Source organism: Pan troglodytes, chromosome 23, assembly GCF_028858775.2.
Source record: "Pan troglodytes isolate AG18354 chromosome 23, NHGRI_mPanTro3-v2.0_pri, whole genome shotgun sequence".
In the NCBI taxonomy this organism is placed as follows: Eukaryota; Metazoa; Chordata; class Mammalia; order Primates; family Hominidae; genus Pan; species Pan troglodytes.
This window is the reverse complement of record NC_086016.1, coordinates 13,086,584-13,102,150: the sequence shown is the minus strand read 5'-3', so window position 1 is coordinate 13,102,150 and position 15,567 is coordinate 13,086,584. Positions and strand designations below refer to the sequence as shown.

At 39.6% G+C, this 15,567-nt stretch overlaps 1 long non-coding RNA gene across 1 annotated transcript in view; it reads left to right on the top strand.

Moving 5' to 3' along the window:
- The first annotated feature begins 2,697 nt into the window (after positions 1-2,697).
- Positions 2,698-15,567, top strand: part of LOC107971456 (uncharacterized) — a 46,185-nt gene continuing 33,315 nt past the window's right edge. Inside the window, exon 1 of the long non-coding RNA XR_002941958.3 lies at positions 2,698-2,962. This is a non-coding gene — a long non-coding RNA (uncharacterized LOC107971456). The remainder of the gene's footprint in view (positions 2,963-15,567) is intronic.

Here is a 15,567-nt window from a genome sequence, read left to right as displayed (position 1 = left end):
CAGGCCCCGCTTATACGCGGCGCGGTTGTTTTTTTTTTTTTTTTCTCTGCCCCAGGTGCATCCCCTTCACCTCATGGGCCTTCTGCCCGCTTTTGGGTACCCCTAGCGGCCTGAAGCGCACCCTGGTCTCGAACTAGGAATGCCAGGGTCACCTGGGCCCAGCGCAAGGGCTTATGGGAAGACACTTTTGTCCGTTGGGGACCCAGGCTCTGCTTCTCCGTGGTGCGGTTTTTTTTTTTTTTCTGCCACAGGTGCCTCACCTCGCCTTCCTCAAACCTCAACTGCCCCTCATGGGATTTCTGCCCGCTTGTCTTCCGAGGCTGCGGTGTGGATCTCACACTGCGGCCGCCTCGCATTGGCTGGGGAGAACCTCGGTGGGTAGGATTCAGATGGGCTTTTGGTTTCCCGTTTTCCACACTGAACCCTTCTAACTGGTCTCTGACCCTGATTATTAAGGGCTGCAAACAGGAAGGATTTTATTCACCATCGATGCGGCTCCGAGTAGTCCCAAAGCGAGGCAGTGCCCCCAAGGTCTGTGCTGAGAACGCTGCTCTGCCTTCGCGGTGTTCCCCGGGTGTGTGCTGAGCAGAACGCAGCTCCGCCCTCGCGGTGCCCCCCGCACGCCCGCCCAGGTCTGTGCTGAGGAGCACATGATCCGCTTCGCTGTATCTCCGAAGTCTATGCAGAGGAGAACTCACCTCCGCCCTGGCAATGCTCTCTGGGTCTGTGCTGAGGAGAAGGCAGCTCCGCCCTCGCAAAGGCACACGGCGCCGGCGCAGGCGCAGAGAGGCGCACGGGGGTACTCCTAGCGGGCCTGAGGCCTACCGGTGGCTCGAACCAGGGTCTCCAGGGTCCACAGGGCCCACAGCAGGAGCTGATGGGAAGGCATTTTCATCGTGGGGGACCCAGGCCCTGCTTCTCCGTGGCGCGAGTTGTTTTTTTTTTCTTTTTGTGTGACAGGTGCCTCACCACTCCTCCTTCAAAACTCACCTTCCCTCATGGGCTTTGTGCTCCCAAAGCTCCCATTGGGGTGCACTTAGCGACTGTGGCACACACTGAGCTTGAACCAGGGACACCAGGGTCCGCGGGTCCCAGTGCAGGGACTGATGGGAAGACACTTTCGTCCTTGGGGAATCAGGCCGCGCTTCTCTGCGGCGAAGTTTTTCATTTCTCTGCCCCAGGTGCCTCACCTTCCCCTTATGGGCTTTCTGCCCACCTTGGGGTAACACTAGTGGCCCGAGGCGTACCCTGGGATCAAACCAGAGATGCCAGGGATGTCAGTGCCCAGCGAACGGGCTGAGGAGAAGACAATTTCCTCCTTGAGGGACCCAGGCACTGCTTCTCGGCAGCGCGTTTCTTTACTTTCTCTGCCTCAGGTGACTCACCTTGCGCTCATGGACCATTTGTTCGCTTTCTGGTACCGCAAGCGGTCCCGAAGCGCACCCTGGGCTCGAACTGGGGTCGTCACTGTCCACTCTGCCCAGCGTACGGCATGATGGGAAGGCACTTTCATCCATGGGGGACCCAGGCCCCGCTTCTCTGAGGCGAGGTCTCCTGTTTTTTTTTTTCTGCCCCTGGTGCCTCACCTCTATTCCCACAAACTTCAAATTCAACTCATGGGCCTTCTGTCCGAATTGGGGTACCCCTAGTGGCCCGACGCGAACCCTGGGCGCCAACGACGGATGCCAGGGTCCCTGGGGACCAGCGCAAGGGCTGATGGGAAGACACATTCGTCCGTGGATGACCCAGAAACGGCTTGGCGATGCATTTTCTTCTCTGCCCCAGGTGCCTCAACTTCCCCCCATCAGCCTCCTATCTCTCTGAACCTGCGTCGGCGCCGTGCGCCTCTCTGCGCCGCCACCGTTGCTGGGGGATGGGTCCCTGAGACTTGGCGAAGTAGGAGTACTGGACTCGCGCACAGGCACTGTCTCGCAGGTTTTCAGGTGCGCTTGGCGTTTCCTCCGCTTTGAGGGGCAGGTCTCCAGTGGCCCCCGGGCGCGGGCCTGGACATCACTGTCCGTCTCGTCGTCGCCCACTACGGCCTCAGAGACACGGGCTCACTGCATGTGCTCTTGGGGGACGTCAGGGCCACGTGTGGTCACACTGGCTCCGGCTCGGACTAGCCTCTGTCTCTGTTTGCCCGTGTCGCCGGAAGCCGCGTTGAGATGCCGGAGCCCCCGGGCCTTGGAGATGAAGGCAGGCCCTTGCTCCACCCAGGAAGGAGGGAGGCAGTGGGCTCCTGGGTCAGTGCCTTTGCAGCCGACAGCACGCCTTGCGACCCTGGGGATCTTTCTGCACCCCGGCGAGAGCCTTTCCGCCTCACTGCATTGTAACCCCATTCCCGATCACCGGGTGGGATCCATCATCGGATCCCAAGAGGAGTCCGCGCAGCCCAGCCGGCACCCCGAAGCTCCTCCTTCACCGGGAACCCAAGCAGAAGACCGATCAAGGAGGTCCTGACGACAGGACTCCTATGGGTCCGACCCTGGGTCTCCCGCAGGCCCCTCTGGTAGTCCTCTTCCCACCCGCCGCCTGGGGCTGCGCCGCAGCCGCCGCCGTAAGCTCCAGCACCGCCGCCCCGGTCCCCGCGGCCGCCGCGTCGCCGCCATTTTTTAAAGGGTCCGCAGCCTGACGCTGCCGAGTAAGGGGGGGTGGGGCGGGTGAGTCGGACTCGCCAGCGCGCATGCGCGAGGCCCGAGCCGCCGCTTTGGTCACAGTGACCGCCACCGTTGCCCGGGGATGGGTCCCTGAGACTTGGCGAAGTGGGAGCCCTGTGTGATCGTGCGTCAGAGTCGGGTCTGAGACCAGCCCCGGCCAGGGCAGTTACCGGGACGGTCTCCGGAGGCCGGGATTCGCGGAGGGTCCACCAACAGGAAGAAACCCCAGGAGGAAGAAACCGCAGACAGATCGCCGGGGAGGCAGCGCGGGATCCCAGCCTCAGGCGTGCGCGGACGGTGTGCGGGTGAGTCTCCCCAAAAGTGGCGGCCTTGTGATGTTGAGGACTGGTCTCCCTGTGTGCCCGAGGGCTGCTGTCTCACCGGCGGCTCGTAGTCGCGGAGAGCAGAACCCCGCAGCTTCAGGGGCTGCCTGGGGGTGGGTGTTACCTGCTGTATGTCTGTGTGCGTTATGGGGGTGTGTGTGCGCGTCTGTGTGTCTGTGTGTGTGTGTGCGCGCGCGCGTGCGTGTCTGTGTGCCCACTACTGTGTCTCTCTTAAGTCTGTCTCTCTCTCTCTCTCTCTCTCTTCCTCCCCCCCACCTTCTCGCTCTTTCCGTCGCCCTCTCTTTCTGTCTCTGTCCGTCTGTGTGTACGTGCGCCTTGGGACACATGTTCCCTGTGCGCCGGAGGCTGGGTTTCTTGCACGTCGGCCTTTCTTCTGGTCAGCCTCTCCGCGCGTCTCTGCCCGGGTGTTGTGGCCGGTTGGCAATCGTTTTCCCGGCGGTTCCGGTTTGGGGGTCTGTGAAGGCCTGGGCAACGTGGGCATCTGCGTGGGAGCCGCAGGGGCTTTCATTCCCTCCCCATCCGGAGCAGCCTCTTTGCTAGGCTAGATCCAGACGACCGCTCCCCAACCAAGGACAACGGCCTCCCAGGCGCTCATTGTCCACCCGCAGGAGGGTGCCCGCAGACCTTCCAGAAGATGCTTCTCACGCCTCTCGCCCTCTGCCCTCCTGGAGAAATCTAGCCACAGCTCGACGCAGGGACGGAGAAGGAAGCCGGCAAGGGGATGGGGCAAGCCTCTCTCTCACTCAAAGGCAGTATAGATGTCCATCACAGAGGCAAGTCTAGTATGGTGCCCACCACCTCATCTTGGGGCTGGGTGAAGTGCAAGTAGCACTGCAGGAAATAGTAGCCTTGTTCTCTGTCCTCAAGTTGTTCCAAGATTGCAGCCCACACCAGTGCTTGGGCTTGTGAGAATGGAGGGCTCTCCGACAGTTCAGAAACAAGCAGTCTGCCGCAGGAGTGAGAGGAGCAAAAGACACCCCCACCTATGCTTTTCCATGGAACATCAAGTCCCTCAGAGTATAATCTCTGCTGGATTTTTGCTTCCTTATTTTTCTGTTTTCAAGTTTCTTCTTGTGGTGCTCTAGCACTCTTCCGTCAATATAGATATTGGAATTAATGATTATTTATCCATAACTTTGCTTTCTCTTTCTGAGAATAACTAGATTCGAATATCTATAGTCAGTCATATTGAAGAAAAACCTCAGAAATATACTTCTTAGTAACTCAACACCCAAGAGCAAATCATAATGGAAATTATGAAATATTTTTAATTAAAAAATGTATACTACATTATAAAATGTGTCATTTTAGAGGAAAATGTAGAACTTTAAATTCTTATTTTATGAGGACAACAAATTAATATTTATAATGTTTAGAATTTATTGGAAGAAGTTAGAAATATCAACAGAAATAAAAGGAAATAAAAAATACATGCATAGTGATTAAGAATACAGGGAAAGAAAAGTCAAGAAATATGGCCAAAAGTTTGTTAGTTGTTGTAGGAGCCATACAATAACAAAACTCTGGAGAAATGGCTTGATAAAATTAAGAGAAGAAACAAGTATGCAATCTCAGGAATCAAAATAGGAAATAATTTTACATCAGGTGTCAAGATTTTTTTCTTGTTTTTTGGAAAGGATCAGGTGGTAAATATTTTAGGTTTTTGGGCTGTATGGTTTGTTGCAACTAATCAATTCTATTGTTGTGGCATAAATTGACAGTATGTCAATGAATGAGAATGCAGTGTTCCAGTAATACTTTATTTATAAATACTGTCTGGCTTATTTGCCACAGTTTATTGAGTTTTGTTATAAATAACACAAATATCAAGAAGGTAAATTAGTGTAGTATGAAAACCTTTAATTCAATAAATTTGGAAATATATGTAAAATGTGTGCAATTACTTGAAACAAGCATTTTTCCAAAAGTAACCTAAAGTGAAAAGAAAAATCTGCATTGTGCTACAACAAATGCATGTAATCAGTAGTCAGAAATCATATCATAAAGATAATTTCAAGCCATGATGACTTTACTGGCAAGTTGTTTCAAACATGAAACAAAACAATAATTCCAATCTTACATGCAATTCTTTCTGAGCATGAAACAGGAAAGAATATACTCTATTTCATTTTATTATGCTATTATGACTCTGATATTATAACCTGACAAGGATAGTAAAGGGAAAGTAATTTAAACACCAATGTAATTTATGAAAATAATGCAGGAAAACTTAAAAAAGTTCCACGCAGAAATAAGCAATTCATTAAAATGTAAGACATCACAGCCAATGTTTATTCTAAGAAACCCTGGGAAGCAATAATGGCCTCATGTAAAGGTATCAATTAATATGATACACCACAACAAATAACTTAACAATATTATAAGCATATTTAATTTTATTTTCTTAAGTCATACATTTTAACAACCCGAAATTAAAAGAGAATCTAGTTTAACTAATAACATTTGTTTTCAAAAGTTCTATTGAAATTATAACACTTAACAATGGAATGTTAAAATATTTCCTTTGTGATTGGGAACAAAATAAACATAGATGGTACAAGCAATTTTATTTATCCTTTTGCAGGTCTTAGACACTGGGATAGGATTGTAAATATTAAAAAAATAAGAATTATGAAAGAGAAAACAGATTACTATGTTACCGATGACACTAAGTACACAGAAAATTCAAAATGATTGTAAGATACATTATACTAATGAATATGAGCTTTTAGCAAGATGCTTTGACACAAACGTATTATGCAATATTGAAATGCATTTCATATAAGTAGAGAACTTTATTTAGATGTGTCAATGTGGCTTACTCTCACAAACATAATATTTAGTGGTATGATTAAGTCACAAAAGAATATGTACAGTATAACTCAGTTTAAATAAAGTTCAAATAAACATAGACATAACATTGACATAAATATATTCTTGAATTGAAAGATTTTAATGAAATCACTTCTCCCCAAAATTAATCTTTGTAACTAGTGCATGCAAAGTAAAACCCAGTATGGTTTGATTTAGATATTGACAAGCTAATTCTAGAATTTATGTAAACTCTAAAAATATTAAAATTCAGTTAATAATTTATTGAGAAAGGAAGAATATATTACAGGAAATATTATAAGACTTAATGCAATGTGGTATTAACAAAGTAATAAATAATCAATGAAATGGAATAGGTAGACTACAGAAAGGAAAATATAAGAACCCATGATATGTAAGAAAGCTAGTATTATAGATCAGTGGTGAAAAATAAATTTGCCAATAAATGAGAGTGAGAAAACTGGCTATACATATGGAAAATAATTAAAGTGATTCTTTACCTTATATAATATGTAACAATCAATTCCTTGGCGATCAATATTTAAATGTAAAACCAGGCAAAAATTACAGAAAACCCGACAGTAAAACAAAGAAAATGGCTTGCATATGTGCTTTATAAAATGTAAAATATAAGTGTCCACCACACATATTTAGAATCACTTTAACTTATTTTTAAGTTAAAGTGCAAATGAAAATGTTGTATATGTACATTATTACTTATACAACAGATTGACCAAAAACAGTCTGACAAGAAAGACTTCTGGCAAACATATAGAACAATACTAATTTCATATGCTTTCCTGGAAATGGAAATTATATCCATTTTAAAAAGAGGCTTGTATTACCCAGTAATATTGAAGATGACCATATATTCTAATCAGCAATTGGCTTTCACTCCTTATTTTGTATGTACATGGTTGGCCATTAAGAAATGTGATCCAAAATATTTACAAGCTCAGTTAAGTACTATAAGCAATGCAAAAGTTAAACAACAGTAGAATGTGGTAGATTCATACAGTGGAATACTACACTTTAGAAAAACATAGATAACTTTATTTAGATATGTTAATGTGGCTTACTCTCACAAACGTAATATGCAGTGGTATGATTAAGTCACAAAAGGATATGTACAATATAATTCAGTTTAAATAAAGTTCAAGAACACAAAACAGCAAGTTGTATTGTTTATAAAATGTTTACTGGACACTAAATCTATAAAGATAACAATAGAAATTATTTTAACACATCCTTCAATTACCTTTCATTCCTCCAGAAATTTGTTGAAACCTCTTGAATGCCTATGACCTTTCTCATTTCCTCCACTGTTTAATTTCCTTTTATACTTTGTTTAAAACTTTGAATGGACTTATGAGAGATGAAGTCATATTTTTCTAAATAAGTTCAAAAATATTTTGCTTTAAAATATAAGTAGTGATTAAATTTCTAAGAATTGAGCAATAGTTTAATGTTATAAATTTAGTTTTCATGAATATTTCTCTCTCCACATTTCTTCTTCTCAACTTGCTCATATCCCTTCAAATGACAAAATACTTAGAAGTATTTGAGTCAAGTTAGATATATTTTTGAAGATATTATTTGCTTATTTATCTATGAGAGGTCATCAAAAACTTCCATGAATATTAGGAAAGCAAATGTCGGTAGCTCCATTCACTTCAATATTGAATTCACCTATATCTGAAATTTAAATGTCAGTGATAAGACTGACAGAAAGTGACAATTTCTTTAGGTAACACAGCACTAAGTGGCAATACTTTAATATTGTCACTATTACATTTTTCAGATATACAATATATACTTTACCAAGAATCCTAGTCTATTATGTTCTAAGGATGAGCTGCCTTTATACAAATTCACAATAAATAGCTGTGTAAATAAGAGTTACCATTTTTATTTTATAGCATAAAATATATTTCAAATAGTTGTACAAATCAGATATGTTATAAAAGAAACATCTTTCCTATTATTGAATTACCCAAAGTTGCTTACCTAACATAGAATCTTGTGGAGGAAAATAGGCCAGTGAAATTCAGTGATTATTCATTATGATCGAGGTGATTAGTACAGAAATCTCCATGACTATTCTGTGCAGTGTCTTTTCTTTAACAATATTTGATAATCATTCTTATTTTTACTTTCTGTAGACAAATCCTTTCTTGTTTTGCCTCCTTTTAGGTACTTTTGAGATTATAAAAGTATATAGTAAAAAGAAATGGACACACAAAACTATTCGGTTGGTATACTTAATTTTGTTTGAATAGATTTAGTCCAGGTATATTCCAGTGGTTTCTTACTGAGAGTCCATCCTAGTCCCCTGATTATTACTTCAGTGTTCAGTGATGGTTTTTCCTTCATGTTAACAGGAAATAATTTTGGTTTCTGCTAAAAATGGCAGTTGCCACCCGTATGTGTGAGTTTTATTTCTTAGAAAATAACTATATTTTATATTTGCTGAATATCTTAGTTTTGCATTTAATTTGCTAAGTAGAATCAATGCAATCACTATCATATTCTATAGTTTTTCCTAACAGATTGATAGAGTAAAATGTATGGTTTTTCTAATTTTTAGCATGTGTGTCCAATAAAATGACTTTATATAATTTTTTTCTTGTTGGTTCATTTTTTTTCCAGTCAAAGTTTCTTCTTTAGTTTCTCATATAATTGATTCAAAACTCCTAAGTGATGATCACAGTAACCTTAGGTATTTCTTAATTCTCCATAATAAATATAGCATCTGAGTCTAATTTCTTCTGGGAGATTTATTAACTTTTAAGATAGCATGTGTCACTTAAATAATCTAACAATGCATTTTGCATACTAAAATGATGAAACATTCTTAATGAATTTAAATAGCTACTTTATCAGAAACAGGAGTCATAGGTTGAATTTTTATGTGAGTAGTAGAGCTAAGAATATTTGTAAAACAGCTCTCCATGATGGGCTCCAACAGGATGAAGTAAGACCACCTATCAAGGAAGTAAGATCAGTCCCAAAATGAACTGTACATGAAATTCTGCTCGAAGATCTTTTTGCTTTTTAACATGATTTCAGAAAAGGCTAATTTTTGTAATGGACTACAATACTTGTTTTGCTACATAAGCTTTCAGGATTTTTTTTTCTTTTATTTTTATTTTAAAATTAATTTTTGAGCAGCATTCTTGACTGCAAGAAAGCTTCTGTCAGTTTCCCAAATTACTCAAATAACATGTATTTTACACTGAAAATCATGAGTTCCTTAACTCAAAGCTTTTCCTTGTTGTTTTTGTAACTATTTACCATACAATTACTTGTAAATGAAATGTATAACAAATATGCGCTAACATAAAGGGAAATGTTTAAATATTTTTTAAACTTCTCAAAAAAGATAAAATTCTCGGTTTTTAAGAACATTGTATCTTTCATTTTATCCTTCTTTCTCCTCCAAATATATTAATAACTATCCTTCTATTTGTTACATTCTTTTACTTAAAGGGAGTAAAGTATAAATCAGGTAATTAATACACAAAACTTTATTCTGTCCCTTGCTTGTAGCACTACTTCATTCCAGTTTCCTCAGAGTTTATTATATAAATCAGACAGATTTGTAAATAAGTATTTTACAGCCTACATTTATTTAATTATGAAAATGGAAACATAGAATAAAATGTGGACAGATAATAAGCTTTACTTGTGTGTTTCTCCATCTTTTCAAGTTGATCAGGTATATGGATGGCATTTTAAATAATGTGTTAAATTTAGAGAATACATTAAATAGAAAAGAAAATAGTGGGAAATAGGAAAGCCTTTCCATTACGGGTTTAGATATAAAATGTTCTATTCAGTTACAAACTAAACCTAAAATGAGAGGTTTCTTTTGTTTAACTGAAAGAGCTAGAGAGTAATTAAAGGTAATTTGCATGTTAATATTCTTAAAAGGTTCGCTTTTCTGTTCTAAGAATACCAGGGAACAATTGAATAGATAAAAAGCAAACTATAAATTGCCAAATAGATCTTTTGTATAATAATACATCTCCCAAGACAAAAGATATTTCAGACCCATAAAAAATAAGGGAAGTGTATTTGCCTGACTGGTCTTGCATCTTGCCTGACCACAATGAATTTGCATCAGATTTTAAACTCACAGAGTTATAAAATATCTTAATGTGTTAAGAGGGAATCAAAAGTGAATGTGATTAACTTGAAGGAACTAATTGGCAGACTTTAACATTAGGCTAGTTTTAATAAATATTTAATAAATATTAATAAATTTAATGAACTAATAAATAAACTATTTATTTAATAAATAAATAAAGGAACTAGTTGGCAGACTTTAACATTAGGCTAGTTTTAATAAATATTTAATAAATATTAATAAATTCAATAAACTAATAAATAAAACTGAAAGCAGAAAAATACTTTTCTTAAATAATTATTAGTGGCAGATTGATACTGTTAATATTATTGATTCAATCTGGGAAGTCCTCCCTCTTGCCCTTTCTCTACCCAGATCTTGCATTCTTTTGCAAAATAAGAACAATACAAACTCATTATTTTTTTATTTTATTTTTATTTATTTTATTTTATTTTATTTTATTTTATTTTATTTTGGAGACAGAGTCTCGCTCTATCGCCCAGGCTGGAGTGTAGTGGCGCGATCTTGGCTCACTGCAACCTCCGCCTCCCGGGTTCACGCCATTCTCCTGCTTCAGTCTCCGGAGCAACTGGGACTGCAGGCTCCCGCCACCATGCCCGGCTAATTTCTTGTATTTTGTTTAGTAGAGACGGGGTTTCACCGTGTTAGCCAGGATGGTCTTGATCCTCTGACCTCGTGATCCGCCCGCCTCGGCCTCCCAAAGTGCTGGGATTACACGTTTGAGCCACTGCGCCCGGCCACAAATTCATTAAGTCACTTATTTATTACTCTATTCCTCAATGAACTCTTTTGTAGACTTCTAACCCATCTATAACCAATGCAGTGGTACTCCTCCCTCTCATATTTAGTTTCTCAGCTCAAGTAAGACTTCCTCAGAGGTTTAATCTAATTAATCTTCATCTAATTAAAATAGAAACCCTTACCCATTTATTCTGTCCAAAGCAACGTTTCCTCTCCCCTCCCCCTCCCCTTCCCCTCCCCTTCCCCTCCCCTTCCCCTCCCCTTCCCCTCCCCTTCCCCTCCCCTTCCCCTCCCCTTCCCTTCCCCTTCCCCTCCCCTTCCCTTCCCCTTCCCTTCCCCTTCCCTTCCCCTTCCCTTCCACTTCCTTTCCTTCCCCTTCTTTCCCCTTGCCTTCCTTCCTGCCTTCTTTCTTTTCCTTCTTTCTGTCTTTTCTAATACAAGGCTTGACCACTGGGGTAAAATTGTCAAAATGTAAAAAGGAGATAATTAAAAAATAAATAGTACCTAAGTAGTATGCTAAAATATACATGGGGCAAGATCATCTTTGCATTTTATCCTTGGGTGCATTCTGGACCACCTTAATCTTTTTTTTTTTTTTTCCTAAGACAGAGTCTCTCTCTGTCATGCAGGCTGGAATGCAGTGGCACCATGATGACTCACTACAGCCTCCACCTCCCAGGCTCAAGTGATTAATCTTAAATAGTGCAATTATTCTATTTAATCACAAATGTCAGCATCTCTTTTCTTTAGTTTTGGCACATGATTTTCACCTTTCGTCCTCTCTCTCTCTCTCTCCATGCTTCATTATATTAGTTCCCTAGGCTATCACAACAAATTGACACAAACTAAATGACTTCAACAACAGCAATGTATTCTAAAACAGTTCTAGAGGCTAGAAGTCCTAAATACAGTGGGGCCACACTCGCTCTGAGGTCCCTAGAGAGAATACATTCTGTAGATCTTCCAGCTTCTGGGGGCTGTCAGCATTCCTTTACTCATGCCAGCATTCCTTTTCCCCAGCTTCTGGGGGCTGCACCACTCCAATCTCTGCTCCCTGGTCACATTGCCTCCTCTTCTGTGTGTCAAGTCTCCCTCTGACTCACTCTTAAAAAAACATTTGTCAGGCCAGGCACAGTGGCTCATGCCTGTAATCCCAGCAATTTGGGAGGCCGAGGAGGGCGAATAACTTGAGGTCAGGAGTTTGAGACCAGCCTGGCTAACATGGTGAAACCCTTCCTCTAATAAAAGTACAAAAATTATCTGGGCATGATGGCAGGCGCTTGTAATCCCACTCCTCAGGAGGCTGAGGCAGGAGAATTGCTTGAACCCGGGAGGCAGAGGTTGCAGTGAGCAGAGATCTCACCACTGCACTCCTCCAGCCTGGGCGAAAGAACAAGACTCCATCTCAAAAAAAAAAAAAAAAAAAAAGAAGAAGAACATTTGTCATTGAATTAAAGACCCGTGAGTATATTTCAGAATAAGCCCCTTCCCTTAAAGTCCTTAACTTAATCACAAGCATTGCCATATAAGGTAATATTCACTGTTTAATGTGTCATTATATTCAAAGATTCCAAGGATTAACGCGTCACATATCTTTTAGAAAAAACTATTCGGCCTACTAAACTCGATGAGTCTTCATCTACTAAGACTCAGGCCAAGTCAGATAAAAAGCTTTATAATATTCCATACCTCTCTCTACACGTGTTAAAAACAAGGAGAAAGAGTTTCTCTTAAAATTTTAAGTTCACTAAAAATAGAACAAAAGCAGAAACAATTGAGGTTTTTGTGGTTGTTGCTGTTTGTGTCTTTATTTTTAAAGATTCTACTTTGTACCATATACGCATGGTAAATTATTCATTATCATATCTGCTCCTTTTTTTTCATTTGAAGTAATCATATTCCATGGAAAATATTTAAATTCCCAGGCATTGTTAGTTGTAGAGCTCATAAAATGTTCAATGCTTCAGTGAGTTGCAAATTGAAAACAAATAAATTCTTGGAGAAAAACTTGACAGTATTCTACACACTTTGCTCTTGATTGATGTCATGTGGTGATTCCAATAAATGACTTTTTTCAAACAACTTAAACTATAACTGATTTAAGTAAATGGGTGTGCAATGGTTCTTTCTTATAGATCTCATCTGCTGAGATGCTATACACAGAATTTCAATCATCTTACCCTATGATTTTTCAAAGGTATATAAGAATGAATAATAATATTATTATTCTAAAAATAAAAATAATTATAATATTCATTATTCTAAAAATAAATTTTTGTTTATTATTAATAAAATAACGTTATAAAGATACATTTATTTATTTATTACAATCATGAAAATATTTAGAATGTACCATTTTCTAGGTAGTAAACTAGTGCTTCACATATTTTTGTTCATTTAATCTTTATTTTTATAAGTCAGCAACTATAGACATTATTTTATATTATTTATACTTTATAAAATATAATAAAGACATTTTAAAATATATATCAAATATATAAGAAAGTATTACATTATAAAATACCATATTTTATAAAGTAGATGACTATCAATATAGTCATTATATAGATGAGTAAACTGAGGCATATTGTTTCTGTAAAAACCTCAAGAGAGCACATAAAATAAATGCTGCAGACAATGAGCCAAAACATCATACTAAGGATTTTGCTTCCAGAAGCTGCACTCTTAACTACTAGGCTCTAATGCCTTTTTTTATATAAATGATATCATATTGTTCTCTTTTGATCTGGCTTCTATTAATTAGCATATTTATTGAGATTAATCTATTTTATAGTATGGATGAAAGTTTCATTTATTGCTTGTAGTATTTCAAAATATGGATATATCAAAGCTTGCTTATTCATTTATCTGTTAATGAATATTTGATTGTTACATGCTCTTCACTATTAGCCCCTCTCTCCCATAAAAAAGTGCTGTGAATGTTTTGGTACAAGTTTTTTATGTACATATACTTTCATTTCCCTACAAATTGATTGGCAGTCATATGATAGGTGCATACCTCAAAATATTTTAAAAACTGACAAGCCTTTTTCCAGAGTCATTGTACTAATTTCCATTACCATTAGCAGTGCATGTATGTTGGTTTTCCTCTATAGTTTTGCCAACACTTGGCATGGCCAGCCTTTTTAACTTTAGCCATTCTTTTTTCTTTCTTTCTTTTTTTTTTTTTTGAGATGAAGTTTCACTCTTGTTGCTCAGGCTGGAGTGCAATGGCACAATCTTGGCTCACTGCAATCTACACCTCCCGGGTTCAAACAGTTCTCCTGCCTCAGCCTCCCAAGTAGCTGGGATATAGGCGCGCATCACCATGCCCAGCTAATTTTTGTATTTTTAGTAGAGATGGGGTTTCACCATGTTGGTCAGGCTGGTCTCGATCTCTTGACCTCAGGTGATCCCCCCACCTTGACCTCCCAGAGTGCTGCGATTACAGGTGTCAGCCACTGCGCCTGGCCTCTTTTTTTCTTTTTTGAGATAGGTTCTTGCTCTGTCACGCAGGCTGGAGTGCATTGGCACAACCATAGTTCACTGCAGGCTCCACCTCCTGGGCTCAAGTGATTCTCCCACCTCAGCTTCCGAGTAGCTGGTACTACAGGCATGTGCCACCATGCCTAGCTAAATAGAGACACCATGCCATGTCTTTTTCTTTTTTGTAGAGACAGGATCTCACTATGTTGCCCAGGCTGCTCTCTAACTCCTGGGGTCAAGAAACCCTGCTGCCTTGACCTTCCAAAGTGCTGGGATTACAGGCTTGAGCAACTGTACCCAACCCATTTTTGACAGACACAGATTAATTCCCTAATGACTAATGATATTGAGGATCTTTCCATGTGTTTACTTTCTATCTACATATGTTCTTTAGGGAAGAAGTATTCATTTAAGTCATTTGCCTACTTTTATTAGAGTTGCTAGATTTATTATCAAGTTTTGAGAGTTCTTATATTTTCTGGACACAACTTTTTTGCCCGACATATATTTTGCAAATATTGTTCTCAGTAGTGTCTTATATTTCTATTTGTTTTACAGTGTTTCCTGAGGAACATATGTGTTACATTTTCATGAACTCAAGTTGTCAATTTCTACTTTGATGAAACATGGTGTTTGTGTCATGTCTAAGTAGTGTTGAGGTCAAAGACTTTTCTATATTTTCTCCTATACGTAATTTTTCTTCCTTTTTTTTTTCACTTTGTTTTTACATTTTACATTTAGGCATATGATCTGTACTAAATTAATTTTTGTATCATGAGTTACGTGTTAAAGTTCTACTTTTTGCATATGAGTATCTAATTGTTCCAGCAGAATTTGTTGAAGGGCTATCTTTTATTTACTGAATTACCTTTGTATCTTTGGAGAACACCAATTTACCAAAATTCTGTACATATAGTTCTGAATTTTCTATTATCTTCCAATGACATTTCTGTCTATCTTTATGCCAATATCACACTATTTTCATTACTGTAGCCTTATAAGCTTTGGTATTAGATTGTGCTAATCCTTCAAAAATATTCTTATTTTTAAGAATTATTTTGGCTATTTTAGACTCTGCATTTCTACTGAAGTTTTAAAATTAGTGTGTAAATTCCTATAAAACAATGCCTAATAATATTTTAATTGGGATTGTATTGAATCTATATTTAGGGATAATCACATTTTACCATGTGAATTTTCTAACCCATATTCATATTACGCCTTTCCATTTATTTAAGTCTTCTTTAACTTTCTGCAGTGGTTTGAGTTTTAGTGTACCAGACTCTCACATCATTTGATAGATTAATTCCTAATTCTTCTACATTTTTCATGATATTATTAATAGTACTTTAATTTT